Genomic DNA, 8,662 nt, shown 5'->3' with positions numbered 1-8,662 from the left:
GAGCCGCAGGTTGCAGACCCCTGGGATAGATTAATATATTTTGGGTTGTAAGCAACACATCTAAGTCACTTTAATGACCTGTGAAGCAACAGATTATTTTTTTATTTTTTATAACATATCTGTTTAATTCTTTTAGCATGTTCCTGCACTGTACATTAAAGACACTCCTCTCCTATATTGGAATTGAGGAATTGCTAGAAGAGTTTGCTGACTAGTTGGAAACTTGTGATTGTGTGAATGAGCTTTAAAAGCTGGAAACAAAACAAGTCATAAAAGTAAACTACTTAAAGCTGTTTGAACTTCAGCAATTCCTGTTCCAGTCGGAAGGCAGTTGTAACAGGATATTGTAACAGATCTAGTTTGAAACTCAACTCCGTGTTATTAGGGTTTCATGTGTGCGTAGCTCTTTTAGGAACATTCACAGCCTGCGGGCATTTTATTGCAAAAATTTTGCATGAGAAGTATAAAAAATGTCATGGGGGTCATAGAAAATTTGGCTCAGTGGAATTTTCGGTGGGCTATCAATTACAACAGATGGCACAGCATTTCTTAGCATGGCATCCACAGAGAGTGTAATACTAAAGGAGTGCAGGAAACTCATTCTTTAAGATATACAAAATGAAAGCAAATTTTGTTTCTGGATTTAAATGCAGCAAAATATATCTGAAAAATATATTAAATATTTGAAGGTGATTCTTGATTAGAACATTAATAAATGGACAAAATTTAATATTTTATATTAGTAACATTATTAAAAATCACATTATTTTAATAATACATAAAAGGTGTTTTTTTATATGTTTGCCTAGTATCTCTAATAGTAAAACTTTAAAGTCACACTTGTTAGGATCTGGCTGCCCAACCTAATTTGTAGTGTGCTGTATGTCCAAATCGTTTACATCTAAATGATCAAATCTCAGAGACTGCAGCTGTGTTGTCACCATATACATGGAAAATGTTTCCAATTCATCGCCAGGTATCCTATTTCAATCATTTATTGTCTAAATTACATGGATCGGTAATTAACTAATGCATAGGTATTTTAAAGCCCTCATCTCATACATTTTTAATGTTGCTTGGTGGTGGTGCACATAGGTTTTCTGTGTGCTGGATAGAGGTGCTATTCAAACATAAAGGAACAATTATAGCAACTCTGTGTTCAATACAAATTCTTAAATGTACTTGTATCCCTGTACAGAGGATCTTAGAGAGTGCTCAGGGAAGAAGCAGCACAAGGGGCAAGTGTACAATTATTATATGGGGTGGGGTGGTCAGTAGGAAGAATTCCTCTTACATTGCTGGCCAGTGGGATGAATGTCAGCCTTACAGATAGCCAAAAAGATCATTGATGTCACGTAAACTGACCAGAGAAGCACAAATAGCTAATTGCTCAAGGAACCCCCAGCAACCTCTGCAGGGATCCTAGTTAGGAACTCTGGTCTAGCCACTGGTGGTGGAGGGGGTGAGAAAATAGCACAGAAACATTAGGCCAGTGTGGGGGAGTTTTGTAAATCTAAGAACTAGATGAACAGAAAAATGAATCCTTTATTTAGTTATTTTATCTGCATATTTAGGGATTTTCCTGGACTTCAGCCTAAATGATGTCAGGTTGCATGCACCGACTGTTTTGTATTTTGACTGTTAGCTATAGCAATACCTGAATAGCAGGAATTACAATTTACATATCAGCACCCACAGCTTACAGGTACTTTTCTATAATCTATGAAGATGGGGTCACTCACCCAACCACATTGTGTGTAAGGGTTAGGCCGGTGTTGGAAACCTGCAGAACAGTCATAGTGTGCAAAAGTACCGGAATATCACGAAATAATTTTATCTGCAGGAAATGCACGAGCTAGCAAACATGTCGTATTCACCAAGTGATATCATCTAGAGAGAGCTACAAATCATTGATGATGTTCTGAAGAAGCAAATTGCAGAGTAAAACTGCCAAATGTTCTGTATGTCTAGGTACGAAAGGATGGAACAAGCTATAGGAGTTGGAAGATGACATTTAAACATATTATGATCTTCACAGGGAAATAAAAAGCTGTTTATTCAGCACTATGATAGCAGAGAGCATTGTTAAAATTATGAATTCATTAAAATTTCAGAGGAGACGAGGACATCATTTAAGACTGTGCCTGGGACTGCCGCTGTGCTTAGATTTACTGGTGCCTTCTGACATTTCGTCTTCCTATTCAACAGATACATTAATGTAATATTAATAGAGAAGTGGAAGTATAAAGCCTCGCAGGGTGTAATTTCCAACAGTTTTTAAATATCATGCAAAGCTGATCTCAGGGAACAATGAGGGAACCCTGTGTGCTTCACTGTTGGCATTTCAGGAACGGAGAATTCAAAGCTAGAGGGCACATTCACATTTTATCATCCTTGGGTAATCCATTAATGCATGCTGCATCAGATGCATTGTTTTTAAGAACAGTGCCAAAAAAAAGATGCCATCCTGGGACATTTTGAGTCCTTTTGGTGCCACAAGCCTCCTTAACCCTAGCGACTACAGAGGTGGCAAAGGGCCAGGCAGGCCGCCATATTTAACAGGCAAGCCAGGGGTTTCTTCAAGACAGTTTGCTCAAAAGCCTCATGGGCCACAGAATTCAATTTTAAAGGCCATTGGACAGCTTGGGTTTATTTTAACTTCTGTGCAGGAATGCTAAAGGGTGATGCCTATATTATTTATGTCTTGATTGGCCCTGGTGCCATCCTCCTAGAGAGAAAAGCACAAGAAGACCAATGTCAGATATAGCCAACAGTGGGCCCATGTGCAGAATTTAATCCCCCCCCCCCAAACAGACTTGGGGTCTTGCGGGGGCCCCTGTTGGTTGAGAAAGGTCTGCCGGGTCCTCCCTATGTTCGTCTCTAATGAAATTTTGTCATTGGGAGTCCTGAGAGCATGCGGCATTATGAGATCCGCAGTTTCTTTTACTTGCTCCTTTTGATGGCCCCTTCAAGGGTATTTCCAAAAATGAATAACTGGCAGCACGTGAAGCAGGAAATTGCCTAATTTAGGTCTCCTGATGGCAAACCTAACCAGCAAGTTTCAGTGGTGGGTGTTGCATGATCCTCTGGATAGCATTAGCACCTCACTGATTGATTTTACTTGTAGTCTGCAGCTGTTTTAGGGGGGTAGATTTTGTTTTGGTAATGCCTAATCTTTTTAAAGAATATAGAAGGCTCTGTATTTTTTATAAGGGCACGTGGGTACAAAAGCCATAAAGTACAACCTTAAGAATATCATCAAGGAGGGTTTACTTTGAAACTGCTTTCCCATCAATTCTTTGAACAGACCGAGCAATAAACAGATTTCACTCTTGTGTTATAAGTAGAAAGGTGACTGACTGCTGGAACTGGAAGCTGTACAACCCTAGGGCAAGTGACCTCTTGTTCTGTAACCTCTCAGCAGGTAGAGTAGGCTTGTCACATCTTAGCTACAACTGCTATCTAATTTTTAAAGACAAACTATAATTGTTTTTTTGTTATAAGAAATAAAAACCTTTTCAGTTACCAGTGTGAAAGAGATCAATGTGTTAAAAAATGTTGAAAACCTTGTTTCTCTGTATACATGTTCCATGGGGAAGCTATATGTGATTATTACATATGCAGGTAAAACCATTCTGCAGTTCCTCGTTTCTCACATCAATACTACACAGGGTTGGTCTGCATCCTTTAATGACATAAAACAGCCAGGGAGGTGAGATAGCGCAAGCTAGGGTGGGAACAATGGAGGGGACCCAACAGACATGAAGTGGGTCATGTGCAGTGGTTTAGGAAGTTTATTGGTGGGTGTCAAGAGTATGTAAAGTATTGAGAGTGAGGTCGGATGATTGGGCTGAGGGTGTGGACAGGTATGGCAGGATTTGGATATTAGAAGAATTAATTACTTGCACAGTGGATGAGATTTATTGCATGTAGAGTAGCAGAATATTTATTTAAGCAGCTAAATATAACAATATGTATCAGAATATTTCATATTGATCACTTTTTTGAGCCCTAATATTACAATGCTGTACATGCAAAAACACAGCTAAACAAATGAACAGTTGTAACCCCTTTAGTTCCCCCCCTTTTCTTCCCTTTATCCACCCACACATAATGCACCTGAATTTGTAAATGTCTTTGCAACGTCTTCAAGCCCAAAATGTGAAGGGTCTTAACAGCCCTAATAAACGATCCCAGCTACTATATGCACAGCACAAGTCCACAACATGGAACAACAAAATCCCAATCCTATGCAATAGGTAATATACCACCTGATACCATAGCTACAATCCTGATGCCAAAACTAAAGGACTATCTGTTGCATTCCACAAATCTCTCCCAATTCAGGTTGTTGACTCTCTCAGCCATGTCCAGATATCCATTTATATCCATATCCTACCATATCCATGGTAGATATCCATTTATTAAGGTAACCATTTGGGGTAAGATGTACACAATAGCCTCTTTTTACTCACCCAACTACGTTTTCCATCAAATATTTAGATGCTCTTAAGAGATTTGCAGATGGAACTATTGTTGTAGGGGGCAACCTTAACTTTGTCCTCGATCCTAGTATAGACAGCTCATCAGGTAAAAACTCCTATATCTTACTCCAAGCTGAACTCATTTCATGCTAAACTATGTGAACTCAGATTACTAGATGTATGGCAAACTATGCATCCTACAACTAAGGATTATACCTTTTTCTCTAATCCACACCGGGTGTACTCAGGCATAGATTATTTGTTAGTTATCCACCCTGCACTAGATTGGCACCCCCTCTCCATCAACAATTGTTGTCCCTGGTCATATCATGCATCTGTCACTGTCACTTTTCACCTCCCCCAGGTAGCTTCCTGCAATGATTCTTTATTTAAAGATCCCATTAGGGTCAGGGTGGTGGTTGATACTATCACTAACTTTTTACAAGATCATTCCTCAGACTCAACTCCTCTCCCCGTACAATGAGAGGCAATGAAGTTCTTCGGGGGGGGGGGGCCTCATTCAGCAGGGCTTATAGCTTAAAAAGATCAGGTCGCAGGACATACAAAACACATTGATTAAAATCCAAAACTTGGAGGTTCTACATAAACGAACTCTGTCCTCTGATACATTTTTAGAACCAACCGCAGTCAGGACCCACCTCATAGAGCTATATGATTTGGCACATCAATGTTACAAAGAGACTGTTTTTGTAAAATGATATATGAATATTGCGGGAGACTTATCCAGAGGACTTCATCCTTTCGCACCTATTACCTATGTCCCATCAATTCGTGTGGCACAGGGAGACTTAACATTTATCCCCCAAGATATACTGCAAATATTCCATAAATACTATGCAGATCTATATCAACTCCAACCGAACCCGGTCACACCCCTTGCTCTTCAAAAAAAGCCCTGGCCCAGATGGGTTCACCCCAAAGTCCTACAAACTTCACATTCCTAATCTACTTTTTTGACAAAGGTTTTCTCCTCTATTTCTGACGATATCTGCTTTCCAGCCCAAAGCTTAGAAGCCCATATTGCTATTCTTCCTAAGCCTGGGAAGGATCACACATTATGCTCCAATTATAGGTCCATCTTCCTTATTAACGTTGATGCTAAATAGACTCACTACACATATGCCCTTTTTAATACATAAAGACCAGGTAGGATTCATCCATGGGTGAGAGGCAAGGGATAACACCCTCAAAACCATTCTCCTAATCCAGCATGCCAAGGCGTCCAAGGTTCCCATGTGCCTTTTCTCAGTTGACGCCGAAAAGGCGTTTGATACGGTTAATTGGTCTTTTATGCATGCAGCTCTTCGTTAGGTGGGCCTAGAATCTGACATGAATTCAAGGATAGCAGCTTTATATTTGTCACCATCAGCTAGGGTAAGGATTAATGGTTCTTTGATTCTTTTCGGATATTAAACGGTACCAGGCGGGTTGCCCTTTATCACCCTTGTAATATGCCCTGGTTATGAAACATCTGGCTGTAGATTCACCGAATAATCCGGATATTAGAGGGGTTCAAACGGGTGACTGTCACTATAAATTATCTGTAATACGCTGATGACCTTTTGTTGTATATCACCTACCCGCATATCACCATCCCTTCTGTATTGAAAGAATTTGAGTAATTTAGTGCCTTCAATAATTTTAGGTAATTTTTCTAAATCTGAGGTACTCAATGTCTCTTTGAATAGCGCACAGGAAGCTTACATTAGTGCAAACACTTCTTTTAGAATCCGTAAAGAAGCAATTAGGTACCTAGGTATTTTTGTTACCTCAGACCCCTCCAAACTGCTTTCCTATATTCACACTCCGTTGTGCAGTAAATTGCATTCCCATATTACAGAAATATAATTCCCTCCCATTTCTTGGTTTGCGAGGATTAATACGTTGAAAATGGATGTCCTGTCCCATACACATTCCAATCTGTACCCATTTTCCTACCCGCTACATATCTATAGAAAATACATTCTCTTTTCAGGTCCTTTTTATGGAAAGCTAGGCGTCCTCGCTTAGCTTATTGCATTTTAGCGAAACATAAGCAGATGGGTGGGGTAGGGGCCTCAGACATAATGCTGTACTATAGGGCATCAGTACTGGTCTGATTGGTTGTTTCTACACCAAGGAAAGGAAGAGTTGGGTCCTTCTGGAGGAATCCCTTTCCCCGGTAGATTTAAGGTCCCGCCCATGAATAGATCCCCAACTCCTTGGCACAAATACATCTACACCCGGTCTTATGTCCGATCTTTTTCAACTTTGGGACAATTTCATCAGGAGGGGTAACATCTCTACATGCCCAGGCCCCATGACGCCACTTTTTGACAACCCGGCCTTCCCCCCAACAATGCATAAAGCAGGTTTTCTAACCTGGCCAGCCTTGGAACATCGCTACCTAGGTGACATTCTTCATAATGGCCGTGTTCCACCTCTGTCCTCCCTCTACCCTCAGATAGGTAGTAGAATGTCTTCTTGGTTTGCATATAGGCAAATACACTCATACATTTCCTTGTTCTCAGACGTCCCTGTTTTATAGGCCTGATTGGGTTTGAGGCATTGTTGAGGTCGCCCACTCCTCCCACTTATGGCATTTCCATACTTTATGAACTGCACAATGAGGACACTACTGCAGGTATCCCCACATATACACGTTACTGGGAATCTGAATTGGGCACACCAGTGACAGCAGATGATTAGGAGAAATCCTTTACTCTTACGCAAACACCTGCAGAGCTCAAGATACTAATTACAAGATCTTGTCCCAGTGGTAACTTTTCCCTGTTGAGCACCACCGTATTTACCCAGCACACTCAGACAGATGTTGGCGTTGCCTCACTCAGAGAGGTTCTGTGTTACATGTATGGTCGGAGTGTTCGGCCATCTGCCATTTCTGGGAGACTATTGTTAAGTTGTATAATGATTGTACGGGCTCTGATGTTGGCAATAGTTCAAGAGTGACTCTTCTGTCTATGATCTCAGGTTCCATTAAATCCACCAAGCTCAATGTGCTTCGTCACTTTCTTACCGCTACCAGAGTCTTTATACCTAAAGAAGCAAGTGATGATTCTGTGTATTAAGGACTGGTTCACGGAAGTTGAAAAAATCCACCACATGGAACAATTAGTCGCAGAAGATGATGACATGTTGGAACAGTTTAAGATGACTTGGATGGCATGGGATCGGTTGAGGAATCCCCTACAATTTTGTACTTACCTTGTACACTGTTGCATTCAAAAGCTATTCTACTTCCCCTTTATGTCTTTATTTTTTTATTATTTCTCTTTAAGGCTTAGTAATATAGTTGTGGAAGTAGAAGTTTGATTTGCCTTCCTGTGTTTGTGCAATTTTATTGGGGAGATACTTCAGTTTAAGCCAGAAACTAAATCTGTTCTATATAGCTTGAAAAAAGAAATTTCCCCATCCGATTCAATTAATAAAAAAATTATTAAATAATTAAAAAACTGCATTTACAGAACCTAAATCCACAGTGGCTTAATGTACATGTAGTATAAAATGATGAAGAGACAGAGAAAGCCGGGTTTTTTTTGTGGCAAACTAAATATATTCAATAATAAAGATTGTCATATACAAGGTACAAGTGATGAATCACCAGCATTTTTATATAGCATTGAAGGTCATTCCCACATGTATAAAAGTGGGGAATTTGACCTTTTTACTAGACAGAGTATCCCTGATATTTTATGTTATGAAGTAGGATTACACGGTATTAACGTCTCATACCCGACGCGTTTTGCCAAAATGGCTTCCTCAGGGGATTCGCAGAGAACGTTTAAGGGAGATGTACATAGAAATAACAAATAAGACTTTGCAATTGCTATATGTTGAAAAAGAGCATAACATGCAAACATAATAAGCATAAAAAGAGGGCATAATTGTAATACTTAAAGTCAAACATATGTAAGTGGCACCTATTTGTGAAACACTTTGTAGCGGATTGGGTAGTACATTGATTATAGCAAGGAGAAGAATTTTGTATCCAATGAACATGTATCAACAAATCATTTATGTGTCATACATGTGTACATATATGTAATAGGAATATTGTATGAAGTTCAGCATGGATGATCTATGCAAGCTTTTGTACAATACCATTTGTCAGCAGTATATTCAGACAGAGAATGCAAACAAATAAAAAATTATCTTAT

This window comes from Pyxicephalus adspersus, chromosome 10, assembly GCF_032062135.1.
Source record: "Pyxicephalus adspersus chromosome 10, UCB_Pads_2.0, whole genome shotgun sequence".
In the NCBI taxonomy this organism is placed as follows: domain Eukaryota; kingdom Metazoa; phylum Chordata; class Amphibia; order Anura; family Pyxicephalidae; genus Pyxicephalus; species Pyxicephalus adspersus.
The sequence above is the reverse complement of the archived record's forward strand: the minus strand, read 5'-3'. Positions refer to the sequence as shown.